Source organism: Chenopodium quinoa, unplaced genomic scaffold, assembly GCF_001683475.1.
Source record: "Chenopodium quinoa cultivar QQ74 unplaced genomic scaffold, ASM168347v1, whole genome shotgun sequence".
NCBI lineage: Eukaryota > Viridiplantae > Streptophyta > Magnoliopsida > Caryophyllales > Amaranthaceae > Chenopodium > Chenopodium quinoa.
Window position 1 is genome coordinate 1,911,634 of NW_018743197.1, and position 16,660 is coordinate 1,928,293.

Here is a 16,660-nt window from a genome sequence, read left to right on the forward strand (position 1 = left end):
TCTACTTCTCCTTTGTTTTTTCTATTTTCTATTTTCTTATGGTTTGCCTTTTCTTTTTTGTTTCCTTAATCTGTTTTCTTCTACATTCCTTTTTGTATTTTGCTTTCATATATTTTTGATCTTAAACTATTCTCTTCTTCATATCAATATATATATATATATATACATATATATATATATATATATATATATATATATATATATATACACACACACATATATATACATATATACATATATATATATATATATACATTTATATACATATACATATACACATATATATATACATATATATATACATATGTGTATATATATATATTAACATAGTTTTTGTAAATAAGAATAAATGTTTTTGAGGCATTGCTTTTCTTTCTTAATAATTTTGCTTTTACTTTGGACTTAATACCACTTGAGCTTGCACATTAGCTATTATTCTTCCTAAAAACAATGGTTTGCAAGGTTTGAGAGTATTTTTGGTTGACTCTAGGATAGAACATGCTAAGGTAGTTGTCTAAAACTATTGGGACCTTGAAACCGGATTCTCTTATTTTTGAAAACTCGCAATTATTCCCCTTTGGTGGATTTGATGCTTTTAGTGAGTTTTTCCCACAACCTTGTGAGGTTTCTTATTTTTCAAGCCTTCTTCAACTACTTGTATGAGCGGCATGGATCATTGACTTTTGCAGACCTAATCTTGAAACTTGACTTATAATTCTCAAACACGAGACCGAACCATCTAGGGAGGATAAAAGCATGTTTTTGGGGTGGTGATTTTTCTTTTCTAGGTTAATCTTTATTTTTAGTTCTTGGGTTCATATTTGCCTACTTGCTTAACATTTGAGCCTTTTCCCTTCTTTTCTAGCCACATGTTAGATATTTGAACCTTTTGTTTCTTTTTGTTCCAGTTTTGGTTTTTGTGATCGAAGCAAATGGTATTGTGGTATATGAGTTTGGATATTGGTTCTTCTTTGTAAGCAAGCTTGTTATTTGTATATTTTGTGAATAATTGAAAATGAATAAATGAAAAAGCCGTCCAAAGTTAAAAAAAGGCGAGGACATTGAATAAAGTGAAACTTGAAAAGTTGAGAAAAAGCAAAGAAAATCTCTTAAAGCTTTGGCAAAAAAAAAAAGGTGAAAATGAAAAAATTTCAAAAACATTTTGATGTAACCGTTTCTCCCTATTTTAAACATTGAGGACAATGATAATTTCTAGCTTGGGGGGGGGGGGGGGGAAGCGTCTTACGCTTTTTGTATATATGATTGTGGTTATAACTTTGAATAAGCTTGGGGGTGTTAGTTTGTTTTTGTTTGGTGACCACTTTGTTTTGGTGTTGAGATTTGGCTGATCTTGCTTCACAACTTAGGTGTACCACCAAATTCTAAATTTTAAGCCTACCCTCAACCTTTCGCCATTAAGTTACAACCTTTGAGAAAGCCCTTTTGACCTAGTGGTTGAGTCATATACCGAGGGAGGGCATTATGAGTTAAAGCGTAAGGAGAGGGAATGCAAAGTCAAGATGTCAAGAAAACCTCAAATCTATTGTTTTTCCGATCCCTTCGAGGAACTATATAGATGCTTACTAAAAGAAGATTTGAAGCCAATGGGAAAATGTGATAATATAGTTTTTAGATGCAAGTGAATTGCGTTTTGGTAGTTCTCTATACTTAGCATGTCCTACGTTTCAATCAACCCTCGATATCTTAGAACATGCTAATTACCATTGTTGTTTTAGAAAGTTTGATATCCTCTCGTGTTTTGATCATGTGCAAAAGTCCATTGTATAAGCACCTCTTTTCTTTTCAAAGTTTTAACTTTCTCTTTTCTCCTCTTATGCTTTGCCTCCTTTTATTTAAGAGTTATAGGTTAAGCTCTTAGGAAACATTTACGAGACCTCACTCATCCTCATAGGCGACTTTGGGGTTTAAAGGGCTTGTTGTAGCTAAAAACAACCGTGATTCCTACGTTAGTGAGTCTTAGTGTATATTCTTTTTCTATCCTTTTCCTTTTCTTTTATAAATAAGCCCTTCTTATTCCTTTTTAGCTTTTGTTTTGCTCGGGACGAGCAAAAGTCTAGCTTGGGGGAGTTTGATGCGTGTCATATATGGAACTCGTAGGGTAGTCTTTTAGGATGTTTTCACCCTATTTTCGTAGCTTTCTTTTATTATTTTGGTCTAGCTTTTTTCCTTTAGTTTCTCTATTTCTTTCTTTCTTCGTGTTTTACTTTCCTTTATGTGGTTTTCTTTGTGTTTCCCTTTTATTTGGATTTTTTTCTCTTCTATTTTCTCTCTTTGTTTAATTTTGTAGGTGCTTAAGGAGTTAGCTTTGCAAAGGGATCAAGAAGAGCCAAAAGGGCTAGGAAAAGAAGAAGCAATCTCCTTGGAGAGGTCACAAAGCTTTTGTTAAAGGCCGCATGCGCAGGTCTTGAAGGCTGCGGGCGCGGTAAAAGTTCAAAAAATGGAGATTTTTGGCAGTACTCTCCGTGCCTTGGTCGCGGTCTAAATACAGGCGCGGATGATTTGGAGAGATTGCTTCTATTGGAGATACCGCGGGCCCCTGATTACACTTGGGAGTTGGGCATTTGCTCCGCCTTTATCCGTGGGCGCGGGCTACGATACCCGCGGGCGCGGGGATTACCGAGATTGCCTGCGGAGTTAGTTATGGGTTACGTACCCATTTTTTCGCAACCGAGAGAATTTTTGGAGAGGGCGTGGCCGATCAGTTTTTCTTCTTTGTCTATATATACTCTTGTATTTCCTTTGGAAAGACAACTTTTAGATAATTTCATTTGCTTAGTTTTTAGAGAGAAAAACTAGAGAGAAGTTAGGGAGAAAGTTGACAGGGTAAAGTCGTATCCCCTAATCAAAAGTAAATACCTAAGTCCTCTAACTAAAGTAGATAGGGAAGTAGGGTCGAACTCCACAGGGAAACAAGTCTTTTTACTCCTAATTATTTATTATAATCTAAGTAACCAATATTTTTGGGAATAAATTCTATACTACGAAGAATAAGTTTAGGGAGAAAAGAAACAATAATAAGGAAGCCTAGGGTCACAGGTTCACCAATAATTAATATTCCGGGATAAAACATAATAATTGATGATTGACATTGCACAAATAACATGATTAATAGGCTCTCGCAATTTATTAATCAACACAGATCTAATAGGCTCTCGCAATTTACTAGATCTAAGTTCTCATTAAAAATAGCCTTTAATATTAAATTAACATCTGCCCGATTCATCAATTCAATATTGGTAAACATTCACAATCAAATTACATCTGCTCGATTCATAATCTAATTGCAAAGAATTAAAACAATTCAATAAGAAATTATCATGCAATATCAATAATCAATAATAACAAATTATCCCTTCATATTAATTATGGATCCCCATAATCCCTAGAATGAAACTACTCACAAATAATCATAACTAAAATAATCAAATAAATAAAACAAAACATAATCAAAGAAGTAAATGAAATAGCTGGAATTAAAGGAGAAGAAATTGTTATCAAAGGAATCTGAATTAATGGAAGTAATTAAGAACAAGAGTTGAGAGAGAATTTAAGAGAGAGAAATATCCTAAGTTGAGAGAGAAAATCTAAAAAAGAAGGTAATCCTAAAATTACGTACAAATCTCGTACTTAAACATCCCTCAAAAAAAAAAATTAAAATTAAACTAATTAGGTCTGAGAAAAACACGCGCCCGATCGGGCTAGAGGCCGCCCGATCGGGCGCGCCTTTTTCTTTGTGCTCCTTCTCAGCAGCACCGCCAGATCGAGCTAGATCCTCGCACGATCGGGCGCACCTTAGGCCACACACCAACACCATGCATGCCATGCCCGATCGTGCTAGCTTGCCCGATCGGGCCCTTGCTTCTCTTCGAGGCTTGGACTTCGATTGGGCTTGATTCCTCGGCCCAATCCGGATTTCCTCTTCGGGTCTTGAATACTTGGTCCAAATACCTCGGTATCCCGATACCGAGCCCTTAATCACCGGATCGATGACTCTAACCGGCCTTGGGCTTCAAAGATGGCCGTGTTCTTCTAATTCCCGTAGTCGCTCCATGAAAAACCCGAGAAAATGCTCTAAAGGTGCAATTCCCTACAAAACTCAATAAAGACTACGAAAACACTAGAAAACACCAATTAGTAATAAAAGTGGCTTGAAAGAGCCAAAAACACTACTAATTATGACCAAGGGACGGGGGTAAATTACTATATAAAATGGACATATCAAACTCCCCCAAGTTAAACCTTTGCTTGTCCGTAAGCAAAGAGCTCATCAATGAAATATAAAGCATGCCTCACCCCAATAATCAAATCAAGCACTAACGATTCAAGGAAAATCTAATGAACATGCTTCAACATCAATCAATCTTATTTATCCAATAACCCTTCCTCCCCAACAATTGTCAAATAGAGCAAACCACAAGAGCATATAGAATTCAAGACTAGTGTTCACACACCCAACTCTCATTTATGTGGCGAGTAAAAGTTGTACTCGATCGCTCTCCAACCAACCCCTTTACTTGTGAACAAATCCCACCCATCTCATACTCTCGTGTGTTTAAAACAATGAACGCTCAACCTACTAGTCGACTCGAAATACGTCAAGTCATAACTTCCATTGATAAACAACACTTTCACATTTACACAACTTTATGCACAAGGTCGGAAGGTCTTTAAAGCTTGTAATGTAAGGCTAGGGTAAAGGGTAGGATAAATTTGGGAGCATGTGAGAGAAAATCTATGCATTAAGGGAGCCAAATCCTAACAAACCCATGATAAAAAATAAATGATGATCATACATCTCCAACAACATAACTAACAAAAATCCACCAAATACAACTCCAAACAATATAAACAAACCCATTACTTACAAAATTCACTCATAAAAATATGATAATGTAGAACTTGAGTGAAATACAAACTTTGAACTCATTCTTTTTTTTTTCTTTCTAAACTTGAATTTTTTTCTTTTGAATTTTTTTTCTCGAACAACCTTCAAATAGAACATTTGAGCATTAAATTTTTTTCTTTTTGCTCATTTTTTTTCTTTTTAAACTCATATTGGAAATTTCAACTTTGAAACACAACATATCAATATTTTTCAATCAAAAATCAAAGAACAATCACTCTTCTTTTATTCCCACATTGTGCAAATAATGTGCACACCACAACTCCCTCACCTCACCAACTAATAGCTCCCCCAAGCCAAGCTTGGAACTAGTAACCAATGAGGCTCATATAGGCTTGTAATGGGGCTAAATAAACAATAAAAGGGTACAAGCAACAACATGGGTAACAAGAAGGGAACAAATGTATCTAAATACTCTGAAGGCTACCTAAAAGAATGAACGCCTTTGTCCTCCTCATGTGCATAATAATAAGTCATGAAACACTACTCATAGTTGCAAACCAATACTCAAATTCATTGACATACCAGGAACTATGGAACTATCACACATTTCCTAACCAAATCAACTAGTCAAGCACTATATTCACAAGCAGTTGGCAAAATTGACTCATGTTTAGGAATCCAAACAATTAAACTTCAAATCATGACCAACAAATCCACAATGCTCATTATCAATAACCAAGAATCAAAACAAATTTTCTCAAGTAAGGGGCACAGGGAAGCATGATTTACAATTCATTGGAACGTAATTTTGGATTTTTTTATTTTTCAATTTTTTTTTGTAATTTTCTCATAAAGGAAAGCAATAAAATCTACACTAGGAAAACAATAAAAACTATACTAGAAAGCAAATAAAAAGAGAAAAGGAAGAGAATTACCAAGTGAAAGATCACCCCCCAAGACAAATCAAGAAATGCCCTCATTGACTTGGGAGTGTAGCCTACTCCTCATCCTCGTCCATCCTCGAATAGCCCCCTCTATGGCTAGAACCAGCTCCTCCATGGCTCGAACCACCACCTCCATAACCCGAACCACCTGCAAAGTAGTTAGGATCTACATTCCCCTCAAGCCCACCAAAAGGAACATCGGTCCCATAACCATGGACCGATGAGTAGTCTACATAGGTACCGTAGGCACTTGGGTCCGTGTATCCACCTTGCGGATATTAGAACCAATCGGGAACATGTGAATCGGGGGGAATAGCCCCCCGACGTGCATAATCATTATACATGAGGTACAAACCCCTCCCGACGTTCCTCTCCACATACCCCACCCGTCTATTTAGAGACCCAACTATAGTGTCCAAGTCCCTAACCATACTCTCGATTCTCCCTTGCCCCATCTCAATCCTATCCAATTAGCTCCTAAAATCCGAAAAGTCATAAGGGGCGTTGGGGTCAATGTTGTAGTTGGTTAAGGAAGTGGGAATGTCATATGTGAAGGGTGGAGGTGGTGGGTAGTGTGGTGAATGGTGATGAGGGGAGTGGTCTAGGGGAGATAGGTGGGGTTGTGGTGAAGGGTGAGGTGGTCGAACCTCACCTTGACCGTTAATCTCAAAAGTATAAGAAGGCTTCCCCTTCTCAAATAACAGCAAGAAACTCCTTTTCCGTAGTTGAATAGTTGACTTGAGCTTCATCCAAAGTTTTTCTTGCATAATAAATAGCATGCAAAACCTTGTTCTTTCTCTGTCCGAGCACGACTCCTAGCGCAAAGTCACTTGCATCACACATGATCTCGAAAGGAAGGTTCCAATTGGGAGCACATATGAAGGGTGCCGATATCAAAGCCTGCTTAATCCTGTTGAAAGCCTCAAGACACTCGTCAGTAAAAATAAAAGGAGCATCCTTGAGCAAAAGCTGAGTCAGTGGTTTAGCAATTTTAGAAAAATCTTTGATAGAACGGCGATAAAACCCCGCATGACCCAAGAAACTTCTAACTCCCTTAACATTAACTGGGGGAGGTAATTGCTCGATCACTGATATCTTAGCTTTGTCTACTTGTATGCCCTTATCAGATACAATGTGACCTAGGACTACTCCCTCTGTCACCATAAAGTGACATTTATCCCAATTTAGAACTAAATTGCACTCTTCGCATCTTTTCAAGATTTTAGCGAGATTAATTAAACATGAATCAAATGAAGAACCATACACGCTAAAATCATCCATGAAGACTTCCATAATGGACTCTATGAAATCAGAAAAAATGCTCATCATACAACGTTGAAAGGTAGCGGGTGCATTACATAAACCAAAAGGCATTCTACGATATGCAAAAGTGCCATAGGGGCATGTAAAAGTAGTCTTCTCCTGATCTTCAGGGTGAATCGGAATTCGGAAAAATCCTGAATACCCATCCAAATAGCAAAAGAATTTATGATTAGCTAACCTCTCAAGCATTTGATCTGTAAAGGGAAGAGGGAAGTGGTCCTTTTTAGTGGCGATATTTAATCTACGATAATCAATGCACATACGCCACCCTGTTACAGTTCTAGAGGGAATTAATTCATTTTTTTCATTTATTATCACAGTCATCCCACCTTTTTTTGGCACTACCTGCACATGACTTACCCATTTGGAGTCAGAAATAGGATAGATAATACCTGCATCAAGTAATTTCATAACCTCCTTCTTGACTACTTCCTGCATGTTGGAATTTAATCTTCGTTGGGGTTGAATGCAGGACTTATAGTTGTCCTGTAGATTTATCCTGTGCATACAAAAATCGGGGCTAATACCCTTGAGATCATCAATACTGTACCCAATAGCTTTCTTGTGGTTTTTGAGAACCCCTAGAAGTTAGGAAGTTTGTAGGTCAGTAAGTGCAGTACTGATGATCACGGGGTATAGTACCTATTCATCAAGAAAAATATATTTTAAATGATATTGTCGTCACCTACAGAAAGGGTTAATTTACCATTTTTAACATCAATAATTGCTCCTGCAGTATGGAGAAAAGGCCTACCTAATATAATGGGTATTTGTGTATCCTCTGCCATGTCTAAAACAACAAAATCAACAGGAATAAAAAATTTACCAACTCTGACAGGGACGTCCTCTAAAATACCTAAGGGGTATTTTACCGAACGATTTGCCATTTGCAAAGTTATATTAGTAACTTTTAATTCTCCCATATTAAGTTTAGCACAGACAGACGATGGCATGACACTGACACTAGCACCCAAATAACACAAAGCTTTATCAATAAAAACATTCCCTATATGACAAGGGATAGAAAAACTACCGGGATCCTTTAATTTAGGAGGGGATTTGTTTTGCAATAAAGCGCTACACTCCTCTATGAAAGCTACAATTTCCACTTCATTAAAGGCCCTTTTCCTAGTCAGAATGTCTTTCATAAATTTAGCATAAGCAGGAACTTGAGTGATTAAGTCAGTAAAAGGGAATGTTACCTGCAGGTTTTTCACAACCTCTAAAAACTTACTGAATTGTTTATCAAGCTTACTCTTCAGTTGTCTATTAGGGAATGGAAGTTTAATAACCGGGCTCTGCACATCTCCTCCCTTATCCCGTGATTTACCTTGCACAGAAACATTAGTAGAGTTAGTATCTATTTGTAGCCCTACAAGGCTAGCAGGATTAGCGTTTGGTATAGAGGAATCTAGATCAGGAACTAGTCTATCTTCCTTTGGCATAGGAGGTCCATCATAATGTGAACCACTCCTTAGAGTGATTGCATTGGCATGATCTGTAGGATGGATAGGTTGTGATGGTAGAGCTCCCTACTGACGGGATTGTAGAGTAGATGAAAGTTGTGTAATTTGATTGTCCATGATTTTATTATGGGCTAGGATAGAATCAATTTGTGCATCCCTACTCTCCATATGCTTTTCCATATTGGTAAGCATTGCTCTAATTTCTGTCATGGCAGAGTCGGAAGATGATGAGGGTGATGCTTGGCTTTTCTGGTCAGAATTAGGATGATAATATTTTTGCTGTGGTGGGGGTTGCTGTTGTGGTTGTTGTGGAGGTGGAGGGTTTTGTACATTGGTGCTCCGGTATGAAAGATATGGATGGTTCTTATAACCGGCATTGTAGGAATTGGAATAGGGGTTATTCTGCCTATAGGTTTGAAAGGCATTAACTTGTTCCATAGAGCTCCTACAATCTTGCTCCCTATTTAGGGTAATTTTACCCCGCCATGTGGTCCAATCAGTGGATGACACGTGTTAGCCTTAGGCTGGCCCAAAGTGGACCAATCCCTGCTTGACACGTGTTGCTCCAGAAAATAAGGGAAAAAGGCGGCCTTTAGGCCCAAATCCCGAGAAAGCCGCAAAACGGCGCAGCCCACCAATTATTAGGGTTCAGTGACCTAATCAAGGGCACAAATCCCAAAGACCCTATAAATAGGGAGATGTCCCTCATTTTGAGGGCACATTTTTCCATTTGATTACACTTGCATTCTCTCACATCAGAGAAACACCTGAGCTTGGAATCCGAGAAGATACCCACCTAAATTTCCGTCCTCTTTATTCCTTTTCAAGTTACTAACTTGACCGTCGGAGGCGGAGCTCCAATCACCCGGAGTCTCCGTTATTTTGCAGGTACAGCTCGGCCGGATCAGACTTCGTGTTGTAACTCTCCCGAGGGACAAAAACACCCAAAACATTTGGCGCCGTCTGTGGGGAGAGTACCTCGAAGATGGTTTTAGAGTCTGTACCACCCCCTAACCGTCCGAAAGATGACCCAGAAGTCTTTACAGACCAGGAAGATGAGGATCTTTAGGTCGAAACCTTTTTAGCCAATGATGGCTCTCTCATAACCAAGCGCATCCGGCCCAGAGACACTCTGGAGCTGGGTGCCTCCCAGGCGGGTACTAACCGACCCTCTGGGCAGCTGGAAGGGGAAACCCGAACGGCCGCTGGATCAACACCTGTCACTCGAGACGAACTCATGAGATTCATGACCAGTTTCAAGGGTGAAATTAAAGAGCTGATCACCCAAAGCCGGGCTGGCCCAAGTAAAGGTCAGTCGGCCAAGAAGACTCCTCAGGAGAAGAGGAAGTCAGTCAGAGACCGGTAGCCCACTCCTCATCCAAAGGAGAAGGCAGGTGGGACCATTGATTGGTCAAAGATTCTCCTTCCCAAGAGGAACAACAACACCCGCCGGACTCAGCAGCCGGTGGGAAGTAAAAAATAAATTCCTGATGCCCGGGAAATAATCAACTGGAAGAGGAATCAGTAGCTGTCTGAGTCGGCCTCAACGTCGAACTTTCTAGACAACTTCAACAATTCTACTGCAGGGAACTCTCTCTCTCTCTGCATGGGAGCCAGACAGGCAGTAATACCGTCCATTCTGGCCTCAGATGATTGGAACTGTACCGTATGTGCCTACTCAGGCTTACGGGCAGTATCCCCCTCACTTCATGCAGCCGGCTCTCTTTAGAGGTCAGGCGGCATATCAAAATGTCCAGCCATTGGACTGGCAGCTCCGTCTGCTGCGCCTGGGTGAACATCCTTTTGCGTTCACCCGGGAGATAACCGAGGCGGCCAGCCTACCAAGGTTAAGAATGTGTTGGTTGGTACCTATGATGGTACCACCAATCTGGAAGACCACCTCATGGCTTACACCAACCTCATGTATCTGTAGGGGTTGGATGATGCCACTTGGTGTTGGTGCTTCCCGGCTACATTGAAGGGCATTGTCCAACAATGGTTTGGCAATTTTCCAGCCGGGTCCATCGATAGCTTCAGGAAGCTCGCCTTCCTGTTTTCTTCCAACTTCTCAATGAACATCCCTGCCAAGAAAACAAGCCTTGATTTGAGCATTGTTAGGCAGGGGGAGAGAGAAGGGCTGCGCTCATATGTCAGGCAGTTCAATCTGATAAGAATTCAGATTCAAGGACTGTCTGACGAGGTAGCTTTTACAGACTTTTTCAAAGGTTTGAGAGACGGGTTGACTTTTAAGTTCGACCTATTCAGAAAAGGGGCTTTCACCTTACAGGCGGCCCTGAGGGAGGCGGAAAGCTACATCCAAGCTACCGACCTCTGCTCGCCTGGAAGCCAGTCGGACTCAAAGAAGTCCGACAAACAGAAAGACAGCCGGTCAGCTTAGCCGACCAAAAAAGAAGAAGAGAGCAAGAAAAGAAAAGAAGTCTCGGCGGTTATTGACTTTGACCAGTCGTCCTAAAAGAAAAAGAAATAATTTAAACCGTACGTTCCCAAGTACGAGTTTAATAAAGACTGCAACTCCATCCTCATGGAAGTAAAGGACCAGGTGTCCATTGAAAAGTTGAATCCAATGAAGAGTTTTGTCCAGTCACGGAACAAAAATAAATTCTGTCAATTCCATGAGGAGGTTGGCCATGACACCAATGACTGCTTTAGTCTTCAGCGGATGTTGGACCGTCTGGCTGACAAAGGGCTGTTGAAGTCCTACATTTCTAAGTCCCCAGCCGGGGCAAAAAAGAAAAACAAGGGTCAGTCCTCCAAGACTATCCCCCAGCCTGCTAGTAGTTCGGATACCGATAAGGAGCCGGTCTACACTATAGTAGGCGGGTTCTCATGTGGTGGCCCTACCATCCGGGGCACCAAGAGCCATCTTCGAAAGATGGACAAAGATGATGATGAGCAGGCATCATCCAGCTCCTCCTTCCCAAACGTCTTGATCACTGAGAAGGATAGGGGAAGCGTCCGCCGTCAACATGACGACCGGGTGGTCATTGAATGTAAGGTGGCCAACCAGTTGGTTGGACAGATCCTTATTGACACCGGAAGCTCCTCAGACATCATCAGCCTCTGGTGCCTACAAAAGCTGAAATACAATGTCAGCACCATGCATCCGGTCACCCACCCCTTGGTTGGTTTTGGGGGTGGGATGGTCTACCCAGCCGGTAGAATTGACTTACCCATCCGGCTGGGAGAAAAAGGCCGGGGATGACATATTGTCGTCAGATTCTTGGTCGTTGAGGAGTTGACCGCCTACAACATTATCCTTGGCCGGCCAACCCTCAATGTAGCCAAGGCAGTAATCATCCCGTCTCTCATGCTCATCAAGTATGAGAGGGATGACGACTCTGTTGGTTCCCTGAATGGGGATCAGAAGATGACCCGAGAGTGCTATCTCTCAGCCGTCCGAGATACCGTGGGCCCAGGCGGTCAGGAACCAATAGACCTTGACAATGTCAAGGATGCCGATCCATGACCTGCCCCACCAGCAATCGGAAAGAAAAGAAAGGAACCTCTGCTGGTGGAGGTGAAGAAAGAGAAAAAATAGCAATCACTGATCGGTGAACGGTCAGATGAGCTCCGTCCCCAATCGGCTGGTGAAAGCATTGATCTCATTCTGGATGACAGCCGTCCGGAACGTACTGTAAAGGTTGGGACGGTTGTTCATGCTACTTTGGGTGCAGACTTGCACCTTCTGCTCAAGGAATTCAAAGACATTTTTGCCTTTGAAGTGGAAGAGATGCCAGGCGTCAGCCTGGATCTTGCTGTCCACAAGCTCGCCGTGGACCCCAAAAAGAAGCCCATCCGGCAGAAGAAAAGAAACCATGGCGAGGAAAGAAGTTAGGCGGCATCTGCCGAAGTCAAAAAGCTGCTAGACGCCAGGTTCATACGGCCTTGTAATTTCTTCGACTGGGTAGCCAATGTGGTCCTTGTTAAGAAACCGAATGGGACCTGGCGCATGTGTGTTGATTACACAGACCTCAACAAGGCGTGTCCAAAGGACAGTTACCCTCTTTCAAAGATCGACAGTCTGGTCGACTCTACAGCCGGTCACGCCTTGATGAGCTTTATGGATGCCTACTCCGGCTTCCATCAGATACCCCTGTGGAAAAAGGATCAAGAGAAGACGGCCTTCGTCACTGATCAGGGGTTATTCTGTTACACTGTGATGCCATTTGGCTTGAAAAATGCGCCTGCCACTTTCCAACGGATGATTAATACAGTCTTCATTAATCAAATTGGGAAGAATGTGGAGGTGTATATTGATGACATGATAGTCAAATCCAAGCTACAGACGGACCACCTTGCTGATCTCCGAGAAACATTCACCACCCTCAGGCGGCATACGGTTATGTTAAATTCAAAGAAATGCGTCTTTGGCGTTGAGTCTGGGAAGTTTCTCGGATTCCTGATTGATCAAAGGGGGATAGAGGCTAACCCCGAAAAAATACAGGCGGTGATTAACATGAAGTCACCCCGCTCTATCAAGGAAGTTCAGAGACTCACTGGTTGTCTGGCCGCCTTGGGGAGGTTCCTCAGCCAGTCAGGCGACAAATGCCTCTACTTCTTCCAAGCAATCAGGAAGAAGACCAGATTTGAATGGGGGGATGACGCTGAGGCGGCGTTCCAGAGGTTGAAATAGCATTTACATTCTTTACCTAGGTTGGTCAGTCCTTTACCTAGGGAGACGTTGTACATGTATTTAGCCGTCTCAGATCATGCCCTCAGTGCCGTTCTCCTTGCTGAGCGAGAGGCGTGCAGCTCCCGGTTTACTTCATTAGCCATGTTCTTAAAAATGCTGAACTCCGGTACCCCATGGTTGAAAAATTTGGCCTTGCTTTGTATATGGCATTCAAAAAATTGAAGCCTTACTTTTTGGCACATCCGGTGGTGATTTACACTGACCAGCCACTCAAGCAGCCACTGTCTACCTTGGATTCATCCGGGAGAATGTTGAAATGGGCTATTGAAATGCAAAGCCTTGAAATCACTTACGAACCAAGAAAGGCAGTGAAGGGTTAGGCGTTTGCCGACTTCATTGTTGAAATGATCCGTCCGGTGGCTCCGGATAATCTTGATCAGGTTTGGAAAGTGTACGTAGACGGGAGCTCTACAAAGAACGACTGTGGTGCAGGCGTAATCTACGAGTCTCCTGAAGGGGACAGATTTGAGTATGCACTACGCTTCAAGTTTCAAGCCTCTAACAATGAGGCGGAATATGAAGCCCTACTAGCCGGCATTCGCATGTGTAAGGCGGCAGGGGCCATGAAAATTGACGCCTACTCTGATTCCCAATTGGTTGTTAGCCAGAATGAGGGAAGCTATGAGGCTACTCATCCTGCTATGATCAAATATCTTCAGGCAGTCAAAGAGGAGGCCGGGGCACTTGAGGAATTCCGGCTGAATCAAGTGCCTAGGTTGGAAAACAACCAGGCGGATGCATTGTCAAAACTGGCGTCTTCCGCCTGCCATGATACGCCTCGGTCTGTCTTTTGGGAAATTCTTGAAAAGAGAAGCATCTACGAAGATTCCGTTGGAGTTATGGACCGAAGTTCTACCTGGATGGATGGCATCCGGGCTTATCTTTCAGACGGCACACTTCCTGATTCGCCACAGCAAGTAGCCGTCCTGAAGAAGCGAGCTGCGAGCTTCGAGTTGAGAAACGGAGAACTCTTCAAGGTGGGGTTTCTTAAGTCACTGTTGAAGTGTGTCACCCCGGAAAAGGGGAAGGAAGTTCTCGAAGACTTGCACTCGGGATTCTGCGCCTCCCACGTAGGCGGCAGATCCCTAGCCGTCAGAGCCAGACGACATTAATTTTGTCCCATTCTTGAGGCAGACGCCAAGGAGTTGGTGAAGAAATGTGACAAGTGCCAAAAGTTTGGCAAACTTATTCACCGTCCGGCTACTGATCTGACGACCATCCACAGCCCAATCCCGTTTGCAAAATGGGGCATGGACATTCTAGGTCCTTACACCCTGCTCCAGGCGGAAAGCGCTATATCCTGGTGGCTGTGGATTATTTCACCAAGTGGGTGGAGGCTGAGGCGGTTAAGAATATCAAGACCTCAGACGTAATTTCCTTCATCTGGAAGAACATTATCACCCGGTATGGGGTGCCTATGTCTATGGTGTTTGATAATGGTCCTCAGTTTGAGACGCCTCAGCTAAGAACTTTGTTGGGAGATCAGGGGATCTCAAGCTGTTTTGCATCCGTTGGCCGGCCCCAAGCAAACGGCCAAGTTGAAGCCTTCAACAAACTCATCTCAGACGGCATTAAGAAGAAAATAGAAAGAGCCGGTGGCTAATGGGCAGAAGAGTTAATCCATGTCCTATGGGCCATCCGGACAACAACAAAAGGGGCAAACGGTGAAACCCCATTTCTCATGGTTTACGGTGCTGAAGCCGTCTTTCCCATCGAACATTACGAGCCGACTCTCAGAGTCATGCTATATTATGAAGAGGCAAACTGGGAAGCAATGCGCCTGGCATTGGACTCACTCCCAGAACGCAGGGGCAATGCCGCCTTGCGTCATGAGATTTACCGTCTGTGAATGACTAGAGCCTACAACAAGAAAGTACACAAGCGTCCTTTGAAAGTGGACGACTTAGTGTTACGAAAAATGGAGGCAACCGGTAGGGCAAATGAGCTGGGAAAGCTAACTCCAAATTGGGAAGGCCCCTACCGGATCTATGAGGAAGTGAGAGACGACACCTACCGCCTGGAAACTCCAGAAGGAAGGCGCCTGCTTTGAACTTGGAATGTAGACAATTTGAAAAAGTACTACTTCTTAGAATGTAAGTTTTTTGTAAACAGTCAGTCGATTAATAAAGATTCAGACTTTGTTTGCAAAATTGTTTTGTTGCTTTTTGATTATCCGCTTGGGTAATACTCAGACGGATTCTTCGCTTACCTAACTAAATTTGATACTTAGTAAAGGTTACATTTACTTAAGTTTAAAACTCAGATGGATCATTAATGTAAAGGTTACAGTTTTGCTTAACCGCCTGGGTAATACTCAGATGGATCCTTTGTTTATTTACTTAAGTTTAAAACTTGGTATGATTTAATAAATGCCCGTCCGTTTGGGTTATACCCAGACAGGCTTTTTGGTTTAACCGACTAAGTTCGACACTTAGTGTAAATTAACTGATTAAAAGCTAAGCACAAAAACGCTTGGCGGCTATACAACAGGCCCTAAACAAGACCAAAGGCTAAAATGGCCGGATGGTTGCTCATTTTATAAAATCGCCTGTCCCAACATGGACAAAGGCGTCCGGCGACACCCCTCCGGGTGCAATCGTCGCAGAGAACAGACTATTTGTCGGTTCTACGTACCCATGCAGACAGCAAAAATTGAACGACCAAATTGGTCAACTCATAGCCGTCTGACCGAAACGACCTATGAAGAACGATAAAGTTTCCAGATACCGGATGCCCAGAGGCATCAGTCGGTCACCGGCTGAAGTTCTCACTTAGGTTATTTATTCTAAAAATTACACTTCCCACCCCAATTGGGGCAAAAGAGTTGTTCAATGGCTACGAAATTTCTATAAAGACGGACAAACGCCGTCTGGGTAGTGATTGGAGCGCCTGTTGGTGTACGGCTGTGCACTTGGTTTGGGGCAATCACTACTGTGATTGATTGACTTACAAACATATCATGCTCTTTGCAGCATCAGACGTTTTCAAGTCAATCAACCAACTCCACTTGAAACCAATCACACAGCCGTCCAGGGGCAAGGACAGCCAGACTATTGATTAGTTAGGCAAAAAATCGCCGCATGCTTTTGATAAATTAGGCAAAAATGAAAAATTAAAATTCGCAAAAATTGAAATTCAAACGCAAACGCAAGATGATCAAAACCGACTCAGTCGGTCCATTCATTAAAATTCCACCCAACCAAACGGTTGTAGTGGATTAAATGTTAACCAGACCTCGTGCGGGAGAAAGGAGAAATTGTTAATTAACCCGGCTCCACAGCCGGTAAATACAAAGATACTCGACACACAGGCCGGAAAAAAAGTTTTGGCATACTCGCGCTGAATG